The sequence below is a fragment of the Triturus cristatus genome, chromosome 9, assembly GCF_964204655.1.
Source record: "Triturus cristatus chromosome 9, aTriCri1.1, whole genome shotgun sequence".
Classification (NCBI taxonomy): Eukaryota; Metazoa; Chordata; class Amphibia; order Caudata; family Salamandridae; genus Triturus; species Triturus cristatus.
In genome coordinates this window covers 408,466,205-408,491,410 of record NC_140592.1, presented here as the reverse complement: position 1 = coordinate 408,491,410, position 25,206 = coordinate 408,466,205, and the positions used below count along the sequence as shown (strand labels likewise).

Sequence of the window (25,206 nt, the reverse complement as noted above, 5' to 3'; positions counted from 1 at the left end):
CCTGGTTCTCACCCTCTAAAGCAGCTCTGCTGTCCTGGTTTCTCTGACTCTACAGCAGCTCTGCTGACCTGGTTCTCTGCCTCTAGAGCAGCTCTGCTGACCTGGTTCTCTGGCTCTAAAGCATCTCTGCTGACCTGGTTCTCTGGCTCTAAAGCAGCTCTGCTAATCTGGTTCTCTGGCTCTAAAGCAGCTCTTCTGGCCTGGTTCTCTGGCTCTAGAGCAGCTGTGCTGACCTGGTTCTTAGGCTCTAAAGCAGCTCTGCTAATCTGGTTCTCTGGCTCTAAAGCAGCTCTTCTGACCTGGTTCTCTGGCTCTAGAGCAGCTGTGCTGACCTGGTTCCTAGGCTCTAGTGCAGCTCTGCTGACCTGGTTCTCTCCCTCTAAAGCAGCTCTGCTGACCTGGTTTCTCTGGCTCTACAGCAGCTCTGCTGACCTGGTTCTCTGGCTCTACAGCAGCTCTGCTGATCTGGTTCTCTGGCTCTAAAGCAGCTCTGCTGACCTGGTTCTCTGGCTCTAAAGCAGCTCTGCTAATCTGGTTCTCTGGCTCTAAAGCAGCTCTTCTGACCTGGTTCTCTGGCTCTAGAGCAGCTCTGCTGACCTGGTTCTTAGGCTCTAGAGCAGCTCTGCTGGCCTGTTTCTCTGGCTCTACAGCAGCTCGGCTGACCTGGTCCTCTGGCTCTAGAGCAGCTCTGCTGACCTGGTTCTCACCCTCTAAAGCAGCTCTGCTGTCCTGGTTTCTCTGACTCTACAGCAGCTCTGCTGACCTGGTTCTCTGCCTCTAGAGCAGCTCTGCTGACCTGGTTCTCTGGCTCTAAAGCAGCTCTGCTGACCTGGTTCTCTGGCTCTAGAGCAGCTCTGCTAATCAGGTTCTCTGGCTCTAAAGCAGCTCTTCTGACCTGGTTCTCTGGCTCTAGATCAGCTGTGCTGACCTGGTTCTTAGGCTCTAGTGCAGCTCTGCTGACCTGGTTCTCTCCCTCTAAAACAGCTCTGCTGACCTGGTTTCTCTTGCTCTACAGCAGCTCTGCTGACCTGGTTCTCTGGCTCTAGAGCAGCTCTGCTAATCAGGTTCTCTGGCTCTAAAGCAGCTCTTCTGGCCTGGTTCTCTGGCTCTAGAGCAGCTGTGCTGACCTGGTTCTTCGGCTCTAGTGCAGCTCTGCTGACCTGGTTCTCTCCCTCTAAAGCAGCTCTGCTGACCTTGTTCTCTGGCTCTAGAGCAGCTGTGCTGACCTGGTTCTGAGGCTCCAGAGCAGCTCTGCTGACCTGGTTCTCTCCCTCTAAAGCAACTCTGCTGACGTGGTTTCTCTGGCTCTACAGCAGCTCTGCTCACCTGGTTCTCTGGCTCTAAGGCAGCTCTGCTGACCTGGTTCTTAGGCTCTAAAGCAACTCTGCTGACCTGGTTCTCTGGCTCTAGAGCGGCTCTGCTGACCTGGTTCTTAGGCTCTAGAGCAGCTCTGCTGACCTGGTACTCTGGCTCTAGTGCAGCTCTGCTGACCTGGTTCTCTCCCTCTAAAGCAGCTCTGCTGACCTGGTTTCTCTGGCTCTACAGCAGCTCTGCTGACCTGGTTCTCTGGCTCTAAAGCAGCTCTGCTGACCTGGTTCTCTGGCTCTAAAGCAGCTCTGCTAATATGGTTCTCTGGCTCTAAAGCAGCTCTTCTGACCTGGTTATCTTCATCTATAGCAGCTCTGCTGACCTGGTTTCTCTGGCTCTACAGCAACTCTGCTGACCTGGTTCTCTGGCTCTAGAGCGGCTCTGCTGACCTGGTTCTTAGGCTCTAGAGCAGCTCTGCTGACCTGGTACTCTGGCTCTAGTGCAGCTCTGCTGACCTGGTTCTCTCCCTCTAAAGCAGCTCTGCTGACCTGGTTTCTCTGGCTCTACAGCAGCTCTGCTGACCTGGTTCTCTGGCTCTAAAGCAGCTCTGCTGACCTGGTTCTCTGGCTCTAAAGCAGCTCTGCTAATATGGTTCTCTGGCTCTAAAGCAGCTCTTCTGACCTGGTTCTCTGGCTCTAGAGCAGCTCTGCTGACCTGGTTATTAGGCTCTAGAGCAGCTCTGCTGGCCTGTTTCTCTGGCTCTACAGCAGCTCGGCTGACCTGGTCCTCTGGCTCTAGAGCAGCTCTGTTGACCTGGTTCTCACCCTCTAAAGCAGCTCTGCTGACCTGGTTTCTCTGCCTCTACAGCAGCTCTGCTGACCTGGTTCTCTGCCTCTAGAGCAGATCTGCTGACCTGGTTCTTAGGCTCTAGAGCAGCTCTGCTGACCTGGTTCTCTGGCTCTAAAGCAGCTCTACCGACCTGGTTCTCTGGCTCTAAAGCAGCTCTGCTAATCTGGTTCTCTGGCTCTAAAGCAGCTCTTCTGACCTGGTTCTCTGGCTTTAGAGCAGCTGTGCTGAGCTGGTTCTTAGGCTCTAAAGCAGCTCTTCTGACCTGGTTCTCTGGCTTTAGAGCAGCTGTGCTGAGCTGGTTCTTAGGCTCTAGTGCAGCTCTGCTGACCTGGTTCTCTCCCTCTAAAGCAGCTCTGCTGACCTGGTTTCTCTTGCTCTACAGCAGCTCTGCTGACCTGGTTCTCTGGCTCTAGAGCAGCTCTGCTGACCTGGTTCTCTGGCTCTAAAGCAGCTCTGCTGACCTGGTTCTCTGGCTCTAAAGCAGCTCTGCTAATCAGGTTCTCTGGCTCTAAAGCAGCTCTTCTGACCTGGTTCTCTGGCTCTAGAGCAGCTGTGCTGACCTGGTTCTTCGGCTCTAGTGCAACTCTGCTGACCTGGTTCTCTCCCTCTAAAGCAGCTCTGCTGAACTTGTTCTCTGGCTCTAGAGCAGCTGTGCTGACCTGGTTCTGAGGCTCTAGAGCACCTCTGCTGACCTGGTTCTCTCCCTCTAAAGCAACTCTGCTGACGTGGTTTCTCTGGCTCTACAGCAGCTCTGCTGACCTGGTTCTCTGGCTCTAAAGAAGCTCTGCTGACCTGGTTCTCTGGCTCTAAAGCAGATCTGCTCACCTGGTTCTCTGGCTCTAAAGCAGCTCTGCTGACCTGGTTCTTAGGCTCTAGAGCAGCTCTGCTGTTCTGGTTATCTCCATCTAAAGCAGCTCTGCTGACCTGGTTTCTCTGGCTCTACAGCAACTCTGCTGACCTGGTTCTCTGGCTCTAGAGCAGCTCTGCTGACCTGGTTCTTAGGCTCTAGAGCAGCTCTGCTGACCTGGTACTCTGGCTCTAAAGCAGCTCTGCTGACCTGGTTCTCTCCCTCTAAAGCAGCTCTGCTGACCTGGTTTCTCTGGCTCTACGGCAGCTCGGCTGACCTGGTTCTCTGGCTGTAGAGCAGCTCTGCTGACCTGGTTCTTAGGCTCTAGAGCAGCTCTGCTGACCTGGTTCTCTGGCTCTAAAGCAGCTCTGGTGACCTGGTTCTATGGCTCCAAAGCAGGTCTGCTGACCTGGTTCTCTCCCTCTAAAGCAGCTCTGCTGACCTGGTTTCTCTGGCTCTAGAGTAGCTCTGCTGACCTGGTTCTCTGCCTCTTGATGCACAGTGAGTTTGTGTACATCAGGGGTCTCATCTCCTCCAATCGTTAAATACAGCACTGAGCTGCTGCCCGACAGAGGGCCACGATAATGTACACAACGGCCGAGTACCCTCCAGGCGCCTCTGTTCCCTCAGCCCTGCTTCCCGCGGCCCTGCTTCCGTGTGCACAGCACCCGGGCACAAGCGCGGAGTCACAACAGACGCACATGCAGGGTGTACAAAAGGCACTTGTGTTCATTCTGTGGTGTGTCTACATCACCTCTAAGCAGTGAGTGTCCCACTGGAGCTCATTGCATCCTTGCCATGCAAGATCTAAGATGACGCTGCACTCCCTGTGTGACGAGAGCCCACGTTTCTTCCAAGGCCTGGCTAACTACCCCGAAGACCACTGGGTTCATGTCCGCAAACCAGAACATGTATTACAAATATACATTGAACCCTTAACTAGGACCATCCAAACATACCTCTGTAGTCCAACCCCGCCTCACACGAAATATACTCGTCATCTCATCATAATGCGCAAATGAATGCATGAATAGATTGCTTTAAAAAGCTAAACACCAGAGAGATAAGGTGCTGATGCAGCAGAATTCCACATTTTGCGAGGGTGGGGGGCTGAAGCAGGAGAGGCTGTCAGTGGCCATTACAGGTGTGTGGACGGCACTACGAATGAGAAAAAAATAGTGCTTCGAGTCCTTTACAGGAAAGAGTGTAAATCCGCTCGTAAACGATCCAATCCCGGTGGGCATGCCTAAAAGGAGACAGGGTGGCAACAAGGAGTGATTAACTAAGACAGCCACATCATATGGCTTTCTGACACGGTAATGTCTGGCACCTCATTGGTTTTTTAAGAAAACCCTCCCACACCAACCTGGTTGGTGTCATGCTTCATCATCGGGTCCCAGCTGAGTAGCCGAATGCTGCTCAGCTGTGCTACAACACCTGTATACAGTGGAGCAAGTTTTGAGGTGTAGGTGAAATGTGATGAAGTGAAGTGAATGTAAAAATGCCTCCGGATTCTACCTGTTAGTTTATTCTTGGTGATTCGGGGTATGTTTAAAAACAGGAGAGTGGATAAAGGATAATATGTATAGCCAATTACTATCCAATATTGGTCAACATATTTCAACCCACTAAAAAAATTAATGGGGCTTTCGTCAGGACCTCTCAATTAACGTGAGTGAAAGTGAAAGTGTGTGGTAAAAATTATAACCACGTGTTAGGGCATTTTGAGTGTTCGCGCTAAGGAACACTAAGTATGCCAAAAAAGGACTGACCGTAATATGGGTCCTCTCAATGGCTATTACACTAATCAGTCTGATGGCTCGTATATCTGTTCCTGGGAGTGCGGAGAGTCTTTACATCACCAACTTTTGAGTTGTGGTCTCTCCCGCCGTAAACCTAATCGGTATCCTCAGGAGCAGGCTGACGTCAGGCTGAGACCTAAACAAGCATTTGCAATGCAATAGGTCTCGCATTTATGTCCGCCAAGTCCTTATTTCTGTAGTGCGTGAGCAGAATATGGGCAGTTGTGCACTGGAAGCAAATAGATCACGAAAAAAGGTGCTAAACCACCTGCACACCTTCTGGGAAATCGCTGGAGAATGAAACAAATTCTGGGATGATGGAAAAGCCCGATTAAATTATGTGCTAAAACATGATCTTGTCCCTTGATGTGAGCTGCCACCAGGGACAAGACGTGTTTCATTGTAAGCCCCTAGTTGAAATGCTACTGCATTCAATGACTTTGAAAGAGTGCTGCCTTGGTGGTTTATATTTGCCACATTTCCCACATTACTTGACCTCACCAAAGCATTGCAATGTTGAATCTGTAGCCAAAAACGACGTAGAGCACAATGGACTGCTGTTTGTTCCCTCCGGGTTCAGGATTGATGACTTTGTGTTAAAGACCAATGGCTGGGCATGACTGAGTCTAATCCTGCTCCCCAAACTAGTGAGCTCGCATCTGGTATTAGGACTAATGGGGTCTCCGGGTCCATAGTCATAATTATAACATTGGTGCGTGTGCACGTGCCTGGAAGAGGAGGCTGAGGGATCTTGACATAATGTTTAAAATCTGATTTAAACTGTATTGCAAATGTCAAGTTGAATGTCGAGCTTGGATGGGTCATACTGCTCTCCCAAAAGGTTTCCAGGCACCCGGCTGCGCTGAATGAACATACAATAGATCGATTCCCATGAAAATGTTAAATAAATTAGCTGTTTATTCTATGAATTTAAGGATACATTGTTTGTGCTTATGGTTGTGTAGTTTTGGCTAACGTTTCCTTTTTTCTTCACCTTGAGTAGTGTTTTCACATTACATTTACACTGATCTTTACTAAAAGCAATGATAACATAAATTGATAGTAACGTGCAAATAATAATTTGGCCGTTCTTTTGGGACTAATCCTCCTTTTTCAGTACAAAGCATGGACAAGGTAACCTTTATTATCTATATTTTTCTGACACATCCAGTCAAGACAGGCCAGCAGTTTCACCCACTCCGGAAGGCATGCTTAATTGTCTGGAAATGGCAGATCTAATGCCAAAAATCAAGAACTTAGGGAAAGACCTCTACATTTGAGTTTACATTTGGCGTAAGGGGATTGAGCCTGAGCATGTGGTGGTTGAGCCTGGGTTAATGTTGGTTTAACCAGGGCTAATTATGGATAAGCATGAACAAATGAGGTGCAAGGCTGAGCAAATTATGGTTCAGCACAGTCAAATGATGGTTGAGTCTGAGTAAATGCATGTTGAGCCTAGTCAACTGAAGATTGCAACTGGGCCTGTAAAGGTTGCACCTGTAGCATATTATGGCTGCTTATCATGGCTGTGCCTACTGCATTTCAAAGTTGCACCATTGGCATATCATATCTATCATTCAGTTAATAATGTTTGCTTTGATAACATTTTGCTGTTTTGATAACGTTACACTTTAGCTGAGGGAGCACTTCCTAAAATGGAATTATGGTCATGTGACACCACTTCCTGTGATGTCACTAGGGTCAGTCATATGATTTCACATCCTGTGATTCATCATGGTCAAAGGGTCAGTGACGTCACTTCCACTGCCCCCAGTGTGTTGGTGAATTTACGGCCACGATATTAATGTTGGAGTAACTAGGGATCATTTTCATGCATGCTTCCACTGCCGCTGCCCTCTCGGTGGATATCGGTCTCTTCCCAAGCCCGGAATTGAATGGGCATTTACAGACGTTGTTGGTGGCCCAAGCCCAGTAGGACATCTCTAACCCAGTTGAGACAGGAAACAAAGCATTAAGACACTGGAAACAGAAGCCCTATTATGGCGCCCAGAAAAAGATGGTGAGACTTGCATTTTCAGCACTCCTGATGTTTCCTGACTCAGATGTGGAGTTCACCTCACAAGTCATGATTGTGACAAGGAAGAAGATAGTAGAGGAGTTCCATCCTGGCCATCATATAAATCTGCACTTTTTTCTATCAAAAGGATCCATTACACAGTTGACTAACGAGATCTCTAATGACAGGGTCCTTTGCACTTAATGCGTACATGCTTCTCTGACCTGTGTGGGCTCCTGTTTTCCATCATTGTGTCTTCTAGGTGCTTACCCCCAAATTTACCAGATCAGTCTCTTTAATTAACCAGATCAGTATCTTTCATTAAACTACAGTGACCCGTCTCTCCACAGTCCACCTCCATCCTACGCCAGGCATCCCCTCTCACCTAGGATCTTGATGATTCCAATGGTCAACGTTTCCAGATAGGGCTTCAAGCCGGAGATCTTCTCCTCCATCCTGACTACTGCTCCTCCCCTAAGCAGCAGAGATCTGCGGGTTAACCAGGATACACACAGTAGGTGCAGAGCATGCCGGGGAAGCAACGTGCAGGGCAGGCCGTCAACCAAAATACTTGCCTGCACATGCATGGTTTGGCCAATGTATTTGTATTGTAGGGCCTATATTTTACTTGTAGTTGCTCCACGGAACTCGCTTGGCTTCCAATTGAGCTCTCGCTTCAAGACATGGACAAAAGCCCATTAAAACCTAACTTACTCGAGCAATAGTTTACAAATTAAAGTGATCCGTCTTTGCTTCCTACCAGAATGTGATGGTATCTGTAGTTCAGTTCTGCCCATTAACTCGATACGAGAAGCAGTTGTAGACAATATATCCCAGGATGCACAGGTACCTGCCTGTGAAAACAAGCCCGCGAGCAAAAGAGACGCCATGCGGTGCGTGCCTGGACAGGCCCACGAGCAAAAGAGATGCCGTGCGGTGCACGTGCACATCACCTGTCCAGACGCACACATGGTTTGTCTCCCTTCGCTAGCAAAACTGACAACAATAATCTCGCGAAGGCGAAGCAGCGCATGCGCTGCTTCGCTAGGCGAGACCTAAAAAGACACAGAAGCCCAACCCAGTACAGCAAAAGCTGGCAACATCTCCCAAAGTCATTCTGCAAAAGGCACTAAACCAAGGGTGGGCGAGAATCAAAAATGAGCTAGCATTCGCGCCAAGAGTTTTCAATTCTATTAAGGACACGGAGGCGAGGATTATGCTATCTCCTTCTTTACTGCGTAAAATCACAGCAGCCAATAAACATACAATTTAGTATAAACAAACTACATTGTCCATGTTACTTTGCGTCAGCCATGCCTCCTTAGCCCTCCATAAGAGCCCTAGTCACTGTCCCAGCCTCCTCTTTCTTTGCTCGAACTGTGTAGAAGTCCACTAAGTCCATAATATTTCACGAACATCCTCCAACATGGAAGTTTAACAGGAAACCAAATTCCACCGAAAAGGTTTCAACTTGAAGGCATCTTTATTCAGACTTCTTGTCTGCACCTAGGAAAAACCAAACATGAACAACCCGTAATTTCTGCGTGATACCAATAACTCAGTACAATATCAACGGGTGGGTAAGCATGAACAATCATATTGTAACATAGCCGGGTGGGATAATCCTCGCCTCTGTGTCCTTAATAGAATTGAAAATTCTTGGCGCGAATGCTAGCTAATTTTTGATTCTATTACAGGCCCCGGAGGCTTCGGATTATGCTAGTTTAACGCTTATTAAAAACAACAGATGTTATGTCTCCCACCGGCTTATAATAAAATTGCTTGAACGTTGATTCAGATGACCAATCAGCAGAACGCATAATGTCCTGAATACTAGAACCTAGCATAAATGACTTTGATGCCATGGCACCACGCACAGAATGTGCACCAAACATTTGAATATCAACACCAGCTTCTTTCATAATATAACGAAGCCATCTGGCTATGGTTGCAGCAGACACTGGTTTAAAAGGTTTTTGCAATGCAAGCAAAAGTTGAGTAGAGCCCTCAGGACTCAATGATCGAGTACAATCCTCATAGGTTTTCTAGCATTGGACAACACATAATTTCTCATTGCTAGGGAAAGCATTATACTCAATATGTCTGAAAAGTGTCTTGGTACGGCCCGTAATGGTAAAAGAAACTCCTTCCGGAGTAAATACTCTACCTGTAATCTCCAGTGCCCGCACATCCGATGAGCGTCTACAAACTGACAAGCATAGTAGCATCGCTAACTTCGCAAGCAACTGTTTTCTTGATAACAGACCATTCACCGGCCAACTATTGAAGAGAGAAATGATTAAAGATACATCCCATAAACCTGAGTATTTGGGTTTGGGGGGATTCGCTATTCGTATACCTTTAAGAAGTTTACAAATCATGGGGTGCATACCCACCAATTTCCCATCCACCGGGTTATGCCCCGCCGAAATGGCCGATCTAAAATTATTTACAGAACGATAAGCCAAACCACTTGCTGCTTTCTCAGAAAGAAAATTTACAATATTGGGTAATCCTGCCCTCACGGGATCCAGATTTCGTTCCACGCACCAACCCATCCAGCCTGTCCAGGCTGAAGAATATCGCTTCCTGGTGGAAGGTGCCCACGCTTGCCTGATGAAATCTGAAGCTGTCTCCGAAAATCCCGGCATTTTCTATTGCTGCCGGAAATTCGCCATGCCATCAGCGACAACCGCTCTGATATGATATGAGGTCCCAGGAGAAGAGACTCCGACCAAGGGAGCCTCCTGGGGAGATCGCAGCTCATTTCCAATAATATCGGGAACCATGGCTGCGATCTCCACCATGGTGTCACCAAAATCACCTCCGCCTGTTGCCTGAGAATATGAGAGGTCACTCTCGGAATGAGAAGGAAAGGCGGGAACGCATAATTCACTGTCCCCGACCAATCCTGAAGGAACGCATCTGTTGCGTTCGCTACTGGATCCGGCCTCCAACTGAAGAAGTTGGGAAGCTGCCGATTCAGCCTGGAAGCAAATAGGTCCATCTGACACGGGCCCCAAATTCCCTGCAGCCATTGGAATATGCTCGGCAGTAATCTCCAATCGCTGTAATCCCTGAGATGTCTGGAATTCCAGTCCGCTATGAGGTTGGATTGTCCTGGAATGTATTCCGCTATCACTGTTATCTGGTTGCTCAGGCAGTAATGCCAGAAGTCTTTGGCAATCTCCACCAGCAGGGATGATTTTGTTCCTCCCAACTTGTTTATGTACCTCATTGCCGACACATTGTCCATCCTTAGAAGGATGCAGCAAGCGGTTTGCTTGGGGGACAGAGTTCGAATCGCAAAAGAACCCGATAGGAGTTCCAGCCAATTTATGTGTAGTGATAACTCTTGGGGCGACCACCTTCCGCCTGTAGAAATATCGCCACAGCGCACTCCCCAACCCCAACGACTGGCGTCGGACTCAATAACAACCTCTGGCAGGGATACGAAAATGGCTCTTCCGTTCCACGCTTCCACGTGGCCCAGCCACCATTGCATCTCGTCCCTTACATCCTGCGAGAGAGGGACCAGGTCTGTGTAAGCCAGACCCTTCTGTAGGTGTTGAATTTTGAGTCTCTGTAAAGCCCTGTAACCCAGTGGTCCCGGGAAAATCGCTTGAATGGAAGATGCCAATAACCCCACTATTCTGGCGATGACCCTGAGTGAAACCCTCTGCTTGGCTAACATCGCCACTATCTCTTTCTTAAAATCCCTGAGTTTCGCTTTGGTAAGATGCAATTGAGCTTTCTGGGAGTCTATCACAAAGCCCAGGAACTCGGTCATCCTTGACGGTATAAGAGCCGATTTGGCCTGATTGATTACAAACCCCAGGCTCTGCAAAAGAGAGATCGTCATTTGAAGGTGCTGCGATACTAGCGCTGGACTGTGGGCCATGATTAGAATATCGTCCAGGTAAATAATCATGCGCACCCCTTGTTCCCGTAAATGCGCGACCACCGGCTTCATCACCTTGGTGAAACACCAAGGAGCCGAGGAAAGCCCGAAAGGAAGGGCCAAATACTCGAGCCACCCACCTTTCCATTGAAATTGCAGGAAGCGGCGGTGTGGAGGAAAACTGGGAATGGACAGGTAGGCATCCTTGAGATCCAGTCTGACTAGCCAATCCCCTGGTTTCAACAGGTCCGTCAAAAGGTGGATCCCTTCCATTTTGAAGTGTTAGTACACCAGGTGATGGTTGAATTCCCTCAAATTCAGGACCAGTCTGTGGCCACCACCCTTCTTCTGGACCAGAAATATATTGCTGCAAAAACCGTGAGGCTTGTTGTTGCATAAAGCTATTGCGCGTTTTTGCAGCAATTCTTCTATTTCTTTGTCTATAAAATTGCATTCGTGTTGGGAAAAATGGAGAGGTCTCGGGAACGTGTCCTGACAGGGTGGTTCGTAAAATTCCAGTTGGAATCCTTGAACCGTCTGAAGCACCCACGCATCCTGAGTAAGGGTGCGCCAATTGTGTAGGAAATACTGAGTGCGACCCCCCAATGGTAAAAGAGACACGTCTGGCACACTCACCTGCTGAACTCTGTGCTTGGAAGCCTGCTCTGTTTCCACCTCCGTGGAATCTGCGCTTGTTGAAGCGGCGGCGGGTGGGGTAGAAGGTTCCGCCTCTAGTAGAGTCCCATTCACCTCTTCCGCGACCAAAATCACCTCTGGGGGGACCTTGATTGGAGAAACGGCCTGACGAGCATCCCCTACCTCGTCCGGCCCTGTTGAAAAGGCCTTGTGTAAACACCCTTTTTATTCCTTTCTGAGCTTTATCAAGGGATGTGAAAGTCCCTACGTACTTCGACACATCCTTCACGAACCGGTCTCCAAACAAGTTACCCTCTGCAAGAAGTCCGGGTTCCGCAGCTGCCAGGTCGGTAAGATTAGTGTCCATACGCATAAGCAGGGACTTGCGTCTTTCTGTCGATATGGCACAGTTGGCATTGCCGAGCAGGCAAATGGCCCTCTGTGTCCACCCGGCGAGGATGTCCAGATCCACTGGAGTCGCTGATTCCTTGGCCACTAAGGCCATTTCCAGTATCTTTGCGAGGGGACCCACAACGTCAAGGAGCTTATCTTGACACCCTCTCCAGGCTCGGTCTATCCCTTTTTTGGGATCTCTGGCGAATTTCTTCATAAACGTAAGCAAACTTACGTCTATCTCGGGAGTTTCCGCGACTTTATCAGGTAGATCTGGCTGAGGGCATTCCGACCTGAGTCGATTTCGGACTTCCTTATCAAACCCTTTGCGAATATTATCATGCAAATATTCAATCACTTCGGGTGCCGGAGCCCAGTCGGTAGACCAAGGGTGGACTATTTCGCTAGGATTGAAGGTGAAAGGGGTATTAGATGGAGTCTCCGAACGTGAAGAAGCCACCTTTTTGGCCTTCTTCCTGGGAGGGGTCTCCTCGTCCGTTGTGTTAGTGTTGGTATCGGTATTAGTGGTATCAGTGTCTACGTAGGCTTTCTGCTTGCTCTTTGCCTTGCCCCCAGTGGAGTACTCGTGGTCGCCACCTGCAGGTGGGGGAAGTGAGTCCAGGGTTGTGGCATGCGGCCAGCGGCGCACTTTGACCACCTCAGTATCCGGACACACATTGCGCTTGTCCTTAGTGAAACCGTGGCGCTTGGCAAAACTCTCTAGCTGCTTAGTGATTGGTATCAGTGCAGCTGCCAATGCTTGTTGTACAGTAGAGGGTACTGTAGTCTCCAGGGCCCTGTTCACAGAGGATTGGACCGAGGCGTCCAGAGCCTCTACTATATTATCTTCAAGGACAGTCTCCTGATGTCCCTCATAATAGACATCCTCCTCATCTTCATAGCGTACCCACTCATCCATGATTACAATGGTAGAGCAACTGACTCAATTCACACCAACTGCTAGAAGATATATATATATAATGGAGGAGTAAGGGGGGGCCAGCCCACGTGCACAGAAGTTGAATTTGTACCAAGCCCCCTCAGCAAAGCTGTAGTCAGAATTATTTCAGCCTAATAAGGCGTCAGAGCCGAAAGAAAGATGTACTAGGAGCGTGTGCTCACTCCCTAGGGCGACTCCTATTACAGCCGGTCAGGCGTCCTGCTGAAATGCAACTCGAAATGAAAAACGCGAAGTAAAAACGATACGGGAGACGATGCCGGCGTGTGCAGCCCAACGCGAGCCCAAAAGAAGCCAAAATATAGCCCAATGGGCGTCGCGTGAGCTGCACACGTCGGCCGGTAACCACCCGGCTCTTGAGGTGCTTACGGGCGATAAGGGAAGCCCTGGCACCGACCTTTGATGCGCTGAGACCGAAGACGGTCCTGTTTATCACCGCTCAGCGGTGTGGTACTTCGCGCCAAGGGCGTGCTACATTCAAACACAATCCCGGAACCTGAAATCGGAGCAGAGCTCCCGCATGTGGCGCGAAGCGCCGAATCAAACGCTGCCTTCTGTAACTGTGAGTAACCATGCATATAATAATATCTAATTATCTCTAAACAACAACTATAGCACCAAGTGCAGCGCGCTACGTCTAACCTGGGCAAACCAATAAGATAGCTATTTGAAAATTAGTCTGAGGGGTACTTATCTCTTGCTGTGAGCAGCAAAGAAAGAGGAGGCTGGGACAGTGACCAGGGCTCTTATGGAGGGCTAAGGAGGCGTGGCTGACGCAAAGTAACATGGACAATGTGGTTTGTTTATACTAAATTGTATGTTTATTGGCTGCTGTGATTTTACGCAGTAAAGAAGGAGATAGCATAATCCGAAGCCTCCGGTCCTGTAATAGAATCTTCAGGTGAGAGGCTTGAGGGGTGGGAAGTGCTGAGGGCAGACGCCGTGAAGAACTTTCATGGGGGTGGTGACGTACGTGAGAAGCTGGCTTCTTATGCAACGTCACCAATTCCCCGACTGCCCTGTGTTACAAACCTCGCCAAGTTACCCCTCACTCTGTGACCGACCACCGCTTAAGGTCTTTATGTGTGGACAGCAGGGGGTGGATGCCAGGCCTGGTCTGTGGCCGGGCCCTTCACCCAACCCACCGGAAGTAGCCAAGCCCGATTCAAAACTAGCCCAATGAGACATTTACCAGCCACCTGCTGCTTTTAGAACCACGTAAACATGCTTTTTTTGACTTTTCTTTACGTCAGACAGGCAAATACGTTCTCGAACATTTTATTTAGTTCAACTGAAATATTTCTACGGTTCTTAAAAGTTAAAATATTTACTTCATATAATCACGAACAATAATTTACCTTGCATTTTTTTTTTTTTTGCATATTTATATAGCGCGAACTCGACCCGAAGGTGTTGGAGCGCTTTACATGAGCACCGTATTTACATTACACATTCAGGCAGGAGGAGATTATGTGATTTGCCCAGAATCACAGGATGTGGACGCGACCTCGAGACTCGAACTCTGGTTTCCAGCACCAAAGTCGTAACTATTCTGTGCTCCTACCCACCTTAGTGGATGTTACAGTATGTTTTCTACATTTTATAAACGCTCTGGCATACTAGCTGAGGGTCGAGATAGCGCTTTATAGAGAATAATAATAACTAAAGAAATTTGTATTTTAAATGGCTGTTTCTGAATTGTTCAGGTTTGCACTAGTACGATATTTCAGTAAGCACAATGGCTAGAGCAGTCCACCTCGATGCTGGGGAACCGGGTTCGAGTCTCGGCAACGACGCTCAACATCCTGTGATTCTGAGCAAATCACTTAGGGGCAGATTTATGTTTGACTTGTGCCTCATTTACGCCGCCGTTGCGTCACTTTTGTGACGCAGCAGCGGAGCAAATCCTGCGCCATGGTGCGGGGTATTTACAACGTGACGCATCTGGGAGATGCGTCACGTTGTAAAGCCCTGCGCCACATGTAGGCGTTCCAGGGCAGGTGGCGGCGTTCCGGCGCAGGAACGCCTCCTAAAAGTGGCTGAGTGAAATCTACAAGATTTCACTCAGTCACTTTTGAGCCCATGCTGCGTCAAAACCCTGCGCCTGCTTGAAGCAGGCGTAAGGATTGACGCAGCATTGTGCAGATAGGGCCCCCCAGAGCATTGCTGGAGGTGCGTCGTGCTTGCGACGCAACTCCAGCAATACGCCACTTTTACGGCACAGATGCGTGATGCATCTGTGCCATTTTTGCCCCATGGTGCGCCGCATTATAAATGCGGCGCATCCATGATGGCGGAGCTGGGGCGCAAAATAACTGGCGCATTCCTGCTGATATGCAGGGATGCGTCAGTTATTATAAATATGCCCCTTAATCTTCCCGTGCCTAACAAAAAAAAGAAAAAACGTGAATGTGTTCAACTGTAAAGAAACTGGTGCTTGTGTAAAGCGCTCTGATACCCTGGTCTAGTTTGCACTATATAAAACTCTAAAAAAAAAAATGTATGGTATTGACCCGCTATAGTTCTGCTCATATTAACTAGGCCCTCTAAAAAGTGTGTAAGGCTCCAATTTGAACACGTAAATATATTTATGTAACACTATTTAACATGCTAGTGGTATACAGATAAAGATCGATAAAGGAAAAAAAAGACACGGATGTGAGAGTTGAGAGACACTTTAATTGATGGAAGTCAACCGTCTGCCAATCGGCCACTTTCGCAAGAACTTTGGAAGACATCCTGCGAATATCGTAAGAAAAGATGCGGATGACAGAATCACAGGTCCTTCCCCAAAGTGCATAATCTGTTCCAAGTAAATAAATAAAAATAAAATGCTGCAATGGCTTGAAGATTTTCATAGGATCCTGCCGCAGTTATTGCCGAATTTTAGGGTTTCTGAATGCCAAGGTTGCCTAGTCTTGATTCCACTCCATGCCTTTTTCTTCCACCATCATGCATTCTCGTCTGTGCTGCAGGTTCTTTTCCATCTCTGTTATCTTTACGTGTCACTGTTTTTCTATGTTTACCCCCCCCCCCACACTTTCTATCTTAGGTCGAGTCAAAGTTTAGTGGTGAAAAACTAAACCCCCAAACACCGAAAACGGGTGCTGGTGCCCAGTATCTGCCATCAACCGTGTGGCTATAGGTAGTGCTGGGCAGCAAGTACAATGGCAGCAGAGTAGAGGGAGGGAGGGGCACTCTAAACCCTAGAGATAGCTTTTTTAGTACCCATCAGGTGGTTTGCGGGATCCATTTCCATACCCGCATTAGGCTTATTGGCACCATTAATTAGGGGTGGGCGGAACTTGAGAAATTGACGTTCGCAAATTATCGCGAAATTGCGCAAACTCTCCTTGAGCATGCGGAACTTTCGCGAAATTGCGGAGATTGCTTGCCCCACCCGTTCGCGATGTGTTTTTGCGTGCTCGCGGGGAAGTATATCTCCAACTTGCCCACGCGGTCGCTAATCGGCGCGGCCATCTTGCTCGTGATTCTTATTTCTTGTTCGTGATCGCAATAACGTGTTCGCGATCACAAACTCTCGCGGGATAGCGCGACCGGTTACCAACAATACAATATCTTGTGGCGTGCGCGAACGGATAGGAAAACTCATCGGCGAACGCAGGGACCCGGTAAGTCGCGACCTCGCGCGCGAGAACGCTTTTTTAAAGCGCGAACAAGAAAAATACTTCCATTTCGCAGCAGGTTGCGAAAGTTTTGACATTTTCGCGCTCTCTGCGGAAGGCGAAAATGTCAAAATATCGCAAATTCCGCGAGCGGAACGAAATTTACCGCCCAGGCCTACCATTAATACACTGCTGCCAACAACCACCAGTGCAAATTAAGAAATGTGCCCCAGACTACACTGCACTAATGATTCCTGATACCTTTGAATCATAACTTTTAAGTTAGTCTTTTTTAAACCACAGTTCTTCACTGTGGTGTAAAGCAAGGATATCAAAAGTAGGACCAGGAAGGCAGTCTCATGCCAGATTTTAAGGATAACCTCTTACTATATAAATTATTCCTATTCAGATTAATTAAATATCAATTTATCTTATCTGGCTGTCCTGAAAATCTGGACTGAATCAGCCCTCTTGGGCTACATGGAACCACGCATGCTCTCTAGAGACATTTAACACCAGACTGTATGCCTTTCTACAGTTGCAAGAAGAGCCAAATTAAGCAGATTCTGAAAAGTTAGAGGTGACCAAAGATTAGCCCTCACTGAATGGGTTAAACGAGGAAGTAAAGATAGGACTTAAGGTACTGTCCTTAACTTTCCATCTGTTCCATCTCCTCCACGGTAGTGTTGACGTTGTGAACAGGTGGCAGTGGATAAAACCTATCATATTACAAGGCAGGAGCGTGAAGGGCACTACCCTGATCTGCTCCAATTCACAATCCTGCCTACTGAGCTGTATCTTCCCTTTCATATCTCGTGGGCCCTGCCAAGAAAGTCGGATTTGTGTCATTGTGTTGGAAACAGGTTGCGACGCAATACCACAAAAAGGAGTAAAAGCAATTTGATTGCGAAATCAACAAGTGAGGTATTCGCGTGCACTAAGTTGTGGTACAGGAACTCGCATATGGTAAAAAACACACCCACAAAAAAGGAAATGAAGAGACTGGAAACCCCCAAAAGAGAAGTCCATCACATAATTCAGCAAAGTCCAGGGACTTGAGAAGGAAGCAGTCAGTAATACCCAGGACTTTAAGTGGGATGAAAAAACTGGGGTGTGGGGGGGAGGGGGGCCTCTCTCATAGGGACGTGGCAAATGTAGATAAGGGCGCGGCTTAAAGACACTTCTGTGCTTAGCATAGTGTGCCGCCGACTGGTATTTTGCTGCTTCATTGCATCCAAATATATAATACAACAAGTAACACTACACATATAACAAGCCAGGACTATTGACTTTGTAAATGGTTGTTAGTTGCATAAGATAAATAAGCAATAACTATGGCTTCGTTGTATATTGAAAATGCTTCAGTTAAAAAATGCTGACACTGCGAATGTACTATAATGAGTCTCTTTGAAGTTACATCAAAGGCAGTGAAGGGTGATAATGCTGCAGAGTTGAGATTTATGTGTTTTCATCCTGAGGGTGTGGGCAAAAATGGAGAGCCCTGCTTTTTTGAACTGCCAGTGTTGAGCACCGGCAGGACCCGGCACACTTAAACCCTGTTGATTCCACGCTCTGATAAAATAGGGCAAACAGAGTTATTACCTTGCAAAAATGCTAGCAATTAATTCCCCTCCACGCATCCTTTGCAGCCCTTACCCCATTACACCTCCTTCCCCTTCCAAAAGAAAGCAATGTCTTTACCCATCTCTGGCTGCGTTAGTTTGCAGAGTGTGACACCCCACCCTACTGAGAGTCGATTAGATGTTATCTTGTACCCCCACCACCATCATGCCTGTTACCCAGTGCAACTATCCTCTTCACACACTTTTACTGGGTAATTTTTAATACCTTTGGCTACCTAGGAAGTGCACCTTTAGATTTCTTAATTGTCTAGAATGGACTATGGAACATTTACGCTTTAATCAGCGAGTATGCATGTCCTTCTGATGTATAGACAGAGACACTTTTATACTTTGGCTAAAATAAAAAATATACCCATAGGAGTAACAGATTTATACATTTGCTTGGTTTTTCTTTCTTAAGACAAGTTTATTGTATGGATTAACACTCAATAACAAAATATTGAAAGGTAGGTGCACAGAGGCAGGTAAGAATTTACTATTCTTAATTCCACATCGACGTACCTTGAACATATATATCAGACCCCCCCAAGATATTGCGGCATAGATTTGCAAATGTAGCGGCACAAAATTTTTAATTTAGCGGCATTATTGCGGCACTTTATTTCACTCGCAATCATTCCTTTTCAGTCTTAAATCAATGGAAACTGTTTTAGCAGAGTATTCCACTTTCATATAGGCATGTTTAAAGTGTTTGAGAGCATTTGTTTGCTATGCTAAGTCCCCGAGTCCTGTAATGGCTGGCAGCAACATTTTTCGCATGTTGCTGGCAGCCAATCAGAGAACTTGCAGGACCCTGACTTCCACAGGAGCGATATGGCCCATGGAAATAAAGATCCCAGGAACAATCATAACTTAAATTGGCATTCCACCGAGAGTCTAAGACATTCTTGCAAGCCTAATTGCACCCCTGCGACGAAGTAATGAGAAAAGTACAACTGGTAAAAGTGAAGCAGCTGTTAATCACAGTAGCCATAGATGCAGGAGGAATGGTTTACGTCATTGGTTAAGACAGAGGGGATGGCTATGTCAAAGCGGATGGGTGTTAGGTCTGAGGTTTTAGCATTTCTGACAGAGAATATATTGTCTATGAAGGTGTTTGCTATGATGGAGGAGTGTGTTATGCTGGAAAAGTTTATTTTTGACTGGAGTAGTTGTTTAGAACTGGTTATGGTCACAGGAGGTGGTTACGCTGGAGGTTGGCTGCTTGTATGATGACAGATATGGCCATGTTGGGTGCATGCATGACACATATATAAGACATATATAGGATGTCACATACTTCAGGCAAACCTATGTAACGTACAGCATCAAAGTGACTGAAAGTTATTTTTTCAACCTTCGTCTTCTCTCTTTTAAACATTTACAGACATTATTTCCCTATAGGGAGCTCTCTTTTCCAGTAGTCATCTGGTACCACCAGCTGCCACAGGAGTCAGAGCAAGTACAAGCATCAATCAATCAATAAAGCAGGGGTTTCTAAAGCGCTACTCACCCGTGAGGGTCTCAAGGCGCTGGGGGGGAGCAGCTCTGGATCAGTCGAAAAGCCAGGTCTTGATATTCCTCCTGAAGGTATGCGGAGTGGGGGAGCATCTGATGTTGACTGGGAGCTCATTCCAGGTATTTGCTGCGACGTAGGAGAAGGCTCTTCGCCTGCTTCGGTTCTACGGTTGCTTGGGGTTTCTGCCAGGGCGAAGTCAGAGGAGTGGAGGTTCTTTTTGGGTACGTGGAAGGAGACTCTATCGTTGAGGTATTTGGGTCCGATGTTGTGGAGGGATTTGTAGGCGTGGGTGAGTAGGTTGAAGGTTACTCTCTCCTCGATGGGGAGCCAGTGGAGATCTCGAAGGTGTGGGGTCATGTGCTCGTGTCATGGGGTTCCGAGCACGAGTCTGGCCGTGGTGTTCTGGATGGTTTGGAGCTTGTGTAGCTGGGTTTTGTTGTCAGAAATGTGGCAGGTGCTTTCCTGGAGAAGAGAGAGTATTTATTTCATACTGATAGCCAAAGACACTTCTTTTGATGCGCTTCGATGTAGGCAAGTGTGCCAAAAAGATAATTTCCATATCAAATGCAAAAGTGCAGCTCCTCGTCAAGAGACGCTTCCACCTTTTATCCCACCCCTTCCACCCCGCGCTAGTATGAAGAGAACATCTGAGGTGGCGGGGTGTGCTGTTTCGTATACCTCGGCTTCTGGCTGGAGGTGCTGAACGCTCCTTTTTGAAGCCATAAGAACAGCCATTTTAATACTAACGCTGGGGGTTTACAGCTCGGAGGGTGTGCTAACATTAACTGATGAGAGATAATGTGTGACTGTTCCTCTTTCTGTCAATGTGCACTCTCCTCGGCACATCCGCTTACACACAACATGGATTAGAGCATTCAAATGAAGAACACGTATTTTAATAGCTTTATCAATTTCATGGCCAGGCCGCCCAAACGGTCTCGGAATCCCTTTCCTGGTAATAAAAATTAAATAGAGGGTACCAGTTACATCAACGCCACCACAGACCAAAACTCAAAAAAATGAGTTACAGAATTTAGAGGACCAATACTTCCTGTGTCTAGCTTTCGACCATCTATTAATGGAATTAGAGCATGTGCGAACCCGAAAGCACAAACTTTTCCCCAAGAACAGCAGTCTAGTAATAGAAAGGAGCTGAGGCAGAAAAGAAAGGTTGAGAGAACCGTGACTACACGTTTTTTCGGTGTGCGTGCAACTTTGAGCAACTGTGCAGGTCTTTTTGTGGTATTGCATACAATATGAATCTATCCCAGACGCAATCCTTCAATTTTGCGGGCTCTTTTGTAAAAATCGCTGCATTTTTACAAAAGTGTCGATTTCACGGCAAATTGCGAAATCCTGGAGGGTCTGTATATATTAGCAATGTATGCATATGTGCAGTTAGGTATAGGAAATGTACAGAAACGTACCTTTCAATATTTTGTTCCCCGATATTTTGGTAAAAATATAATGTCCTGTCAATAATTGGGATTCTATATTCCAAGCCTACACTGCCTTGGACCCTCCTGCATGGTAGTCAAAACCTAGTTGTTGACTTGCTTCTTTGTTTGACATGATGGTTCAGCTTTATTAACATGTTGCATTGGGTTTGTGTCACAAAAGTGAGGCAAACCAGCATAAAATGTTTTTGTATTCATTTACTTTCCAAGGCAAAACTTGTTTTGCGCTAGAAAGTAGTCTGAAAGTATTGCAAACCAGCATGAAACATGGCTTTGCGTTACTTAGCGTCAAGTGGGCATTTCATTGTTGGCACATAGGTGTTCCTATGCAACCACCCTTTGTTGTTGACGCAAAACCTTATCTACTAATAATAGTATACACAGTCGTGGCCCGTGCATATCGGTGGGGCCGGGTGGGGGGGGGGGGGGTTTCACAGACAATGACGAGGGAAAATTAAATAAATAAATAACTTTCCCTCGTCATCATCCGTCAAAATACCCCTTCACCGTGCCCCACCGCCCACCGCTCTTACCTGCATGGGCAGCGGCTGGGTATACAGGATTTTGCATCAAAAATTAGCACAACTTGAAAACAAGTGTCAAAAGAAGAAATGGTTTCATTTGTCCTTACTTTTCTGACTTTGCATGTGTGCTGCACTGTACATCACAAATATAATGTAGGAAACGTTTTAAAAGTTGTCTATACATAGTATTTTGTACTGGAAGAGGACCCTTATAGTACAAAATCTATGCTAGACTCATGCACATACCCATACACTTTGATGCAAAGGTGTGTACGTGGCACTCAGCCGCAAAATTCTGTGCCGGCACTAGGGACAGAGGAGGAGGAGGAGAGCGCCATATCTCTGTAGATATAGCGCACTTCTGCTCTTTCCCTGTCACGCAACGCTGCCTTGGGTGACACTTTGATAAATCTGGCCTCAAGTGTAGGCAACTTCATGTCTTAACATAGAGCAGAGTTTCTGTGATTGTGATTTGTTGTCTTTATGTGTCTGTGTGGGCACTAGAGAATTTAACAGGTTGTTATTGAGTGAATGTCTGTTCTTGGGTTTGTAAGCAAGAGAAGTTTGTTGCAACCTATAGGTCATAATTTCTGTGTGTCTCAGTTGGTGTCAGAAATGCTGAGAGTAAATGCTGTAATAGAATGTTGGTGTGTGGAAGCTAGGAAAGAATGAATTGGAGGTCAAGCAGAACCTACCTGCTGTGATGGTGACCCAAAAGCCTAAGATGTCATAAAGAACCTACCTGAGTGGCTCACGGCCGACTGGAGTAAGGTAACTAAATAAATAAATACCACCAATTTCATTGGCGCTCTGAAACACATTTGGTGTTTCAGCACGCACAATGAAATTTGTTTTATTTAATTATTTAGTTACATTACTCCAGTCGGCCGTGAGCCGGAGTTTACTCCCCACCAGCCTGCCCCTCCCCCGCCCCGCCCCACCACCCTTTGGCACTCCCTCCACGAGCGGCTACTGTTTGTAGTGCCGACGCACACACACCAACCACACACACACGCACGAACGCACGCACGTACGCACAAACACACACACACACAACTGAGAGAATGAAAACACCCCTCTCCTGTCCACCCACCTTTTAGTCACACAGAGCGGCAGTGCAGGGTCAATAAAAGATCGGTTTACAAATGTGTTTTAAAGATTTTGCAGGTGGTTTTGTAAAAATTGAGCAATGTTTACAAAATTCCCAATTTTGAGATTTTGTTGCAAACTACAAAATCACCAAATCTTATCTGTTTATAGTTTTTTAGATAGAATATTTTGGCTGTATCAGGATCACCCCAATATAAACTACTGTTCAGTTCATTGATCTTGGATGGATGAAAGACTGAGGGCCATATTATCAAAATCAGTTTCATAATTATCGCCGCTTTAGCGGCAGGATACTGCCGCTAAAGCGGCAATAATGGGCTTGATAATATGCCCTTGTGAATTCCCATAGAAGCCCACATTCTGGTGTGAACATGGGCTTCTATGGGAATTCACAAGGGCATATTATCAAGCCCATTATCGCCACTCTAGCGGCAGTTTCCTGCCGCTAAAGCGGCGATAATTTTAACGCTGATCTTGATAATATGGCCCCAAGTTTTTCTTGTTGGTATCTGCACCTGATACCTGCAGGCCAAACACAGATGTCAGCAGTGGGCATAATAAGTAACAATATACACACATTCCTATCTATGTGACAAGACAAACTCATCCCTACATGAATAAATATTACAGTTTCACAGATTGCAAAAGTCAGAGATTTGTGATCTCATTTCACATGATACAACTTCATGTGATGTATTATATTGTAGATGTATATAATGCTTACTACCACTGACAAGGTGTTGACATGCTTTGCGGATTGGTCGGTAGCATGCTACTCTGTGAAGTCTAAGGTTAGTTGGTAGTGTAAGTTGTGTTTCATTTAGTAATGCATCATTACAAATACTATACCCATTAGCTGCAGTTAATTTTTGCTCGAGGAAAGTTAGTTGTTAATTGTATTTACTGATACACATGATTTAGATATATATTGATTTGAATCTCTAATTGGGTTTTTGTGATTGTGATTAAAGGGAATGATGGGAATGTATATTATTCTTTAGTTTGTCTATCCAAGCACACATCGCTGTTGTAAGCCACTAGTGTTGTTAGATTTGATTTATTATTAATAAAGTGCCAACAAATGCCCGGTGGGGTCGTCTTGGCGCTACTCAAAATGAATAAAATGATAGACAGGAGAAACTGGGACACTTATAGTGCCCGAAGAGCCAAGTCTTTAAATCTTTCCTAAACTTCAGTAAGAGAGGGCCTTTTTTAACTTCAGCAGTAAACGATTCCAATCCTGGGCCGTGCAACTTACTAGGACCCTGCCTCCCCAGGTAGCCACTCTGTGGGTGGGCACTACCAGCTCTCTTGCTGAGCAGGAGCTATGATTCCTTCCTGGAAGGTACCATCTGAATATGTCTTTTAGAGAAGTTGGGCCAAAGCCTTGGAGTGCTTTGTAGGCCATACAAAGGAGTTTAAAGGCAATCCATTTAGTTTCCGGGAGGCGGTGCCTTTTCTTTATGACTTGGGAGGCCGATCCATATCTTAATCAGCAAACGAGCCACAGCATTTTGAAAATCATGAAGTTTGTTCAGTGATGTTCTTGGTATGTTTTGGTACAGACCATTGCAATAGTCCATTCTAGATAGAACTAGTGTAATAATAAAAGTTTTTTATCAGATCAAAGGAACTGCACGATTTTCTTGATTTAACGCAAAGCAAAGAAGGAAGCCGAATTGACTCAATTCACTTGTGCTTTGTAAAGTAATCGGTTGTCTATCAAGACACTCAGATTTTTTACATTCTGGGTTGGCGGTGGTAAAGTGCAGAGTTCCTCAGGCCACCAGTCCGGTGTACAGAATGTTGGACTATTGCTAAACAGAATAACTTTGGTCTTTGATGAGTTATGTTTTAGGCAGTTTTGATCCATCTACCGGCCCATTGCACTGGTCTTATACACATTGCTAGAATTTTAGGGAGTTAAGACACAGTCCAAAATTTACATTGCCAAGGATGATTCAAACTTGTTGGGATGACCGCCAGGGTGAGATTGGAATATTGGTGGCTGGGACTGGACAAAGATGTTGAGAGGACCATAAGGGAGTGAGTGCCGTGCGTTGGAGTGACAAGTCGCAGAGGACGGTGGGGTATCCACAATTTGAGGTTGAGAAGATGGATTCTGTGAGAAAGTGCCTCTTTTTGCATGGTTAGCTCGCACTTGTTGCCTCGTTTTGATGTGGTTTCAATTCTAGCGCACAGGGTCCCTGCCATTCAGATCCCCTGTGCCAGTGCTTCTTCCCTAAATACATATCCCCAATTGGTACTTCTACCCCCTGTAAGTCCATGATAAGTGGCACCCTGGGTACTTAGGTCCTGGGACCTGAAGAGGGTCCTCTGGGACCCCCCTCACTGGGACCATGCCACTGCCTTTGCAGCTTGCATGCCCTTGTGAAGGAGAAGATGATAAAGTAGAAATGGCACCCTGCCTGGGTGCCATGCCAGCCAGCACTGCCTGAAGGCATAGGGAGGTCACCCCTCTAGCAGATCTCACAGCCCTAAAGCAGGGTGCACTATACCACAGGTGAGGGCATATCTGCATAAGCAGATATGCCCATACAATATTGAGGTTCATTCCTTAATTTTGCAAGTGCCAGTGAAGCATTAGAGCGTACATGGGCTGGAAACAAAATAACT

At 46.7% G+C, this 25,206-nt stretch overlaps 1 long non-coding RNA gene across 1 annotated transcript in view; it reads right to left on the bottom strand.

Annotated features, from left to right (window-relative positions):
• Positions 1-8,049: 8,049 nt before the first annotated feature.
• LOC146798053 (uncharacterized) overlaps positions 8,050-25,206 on the bottom strand; it is a 47,987-nt gene continuing 30,830 nt past the window's right edge. Inside the window, exon 3 of the long non-coding RNA XR_014968595.1 lies at positions 8,050-8,329. This is a non-coding gene — a long non-coding RNA (uncharacterized LOC146798053). The remainder of the gene's footprint in view (positions 8,330-25,206) is intronic.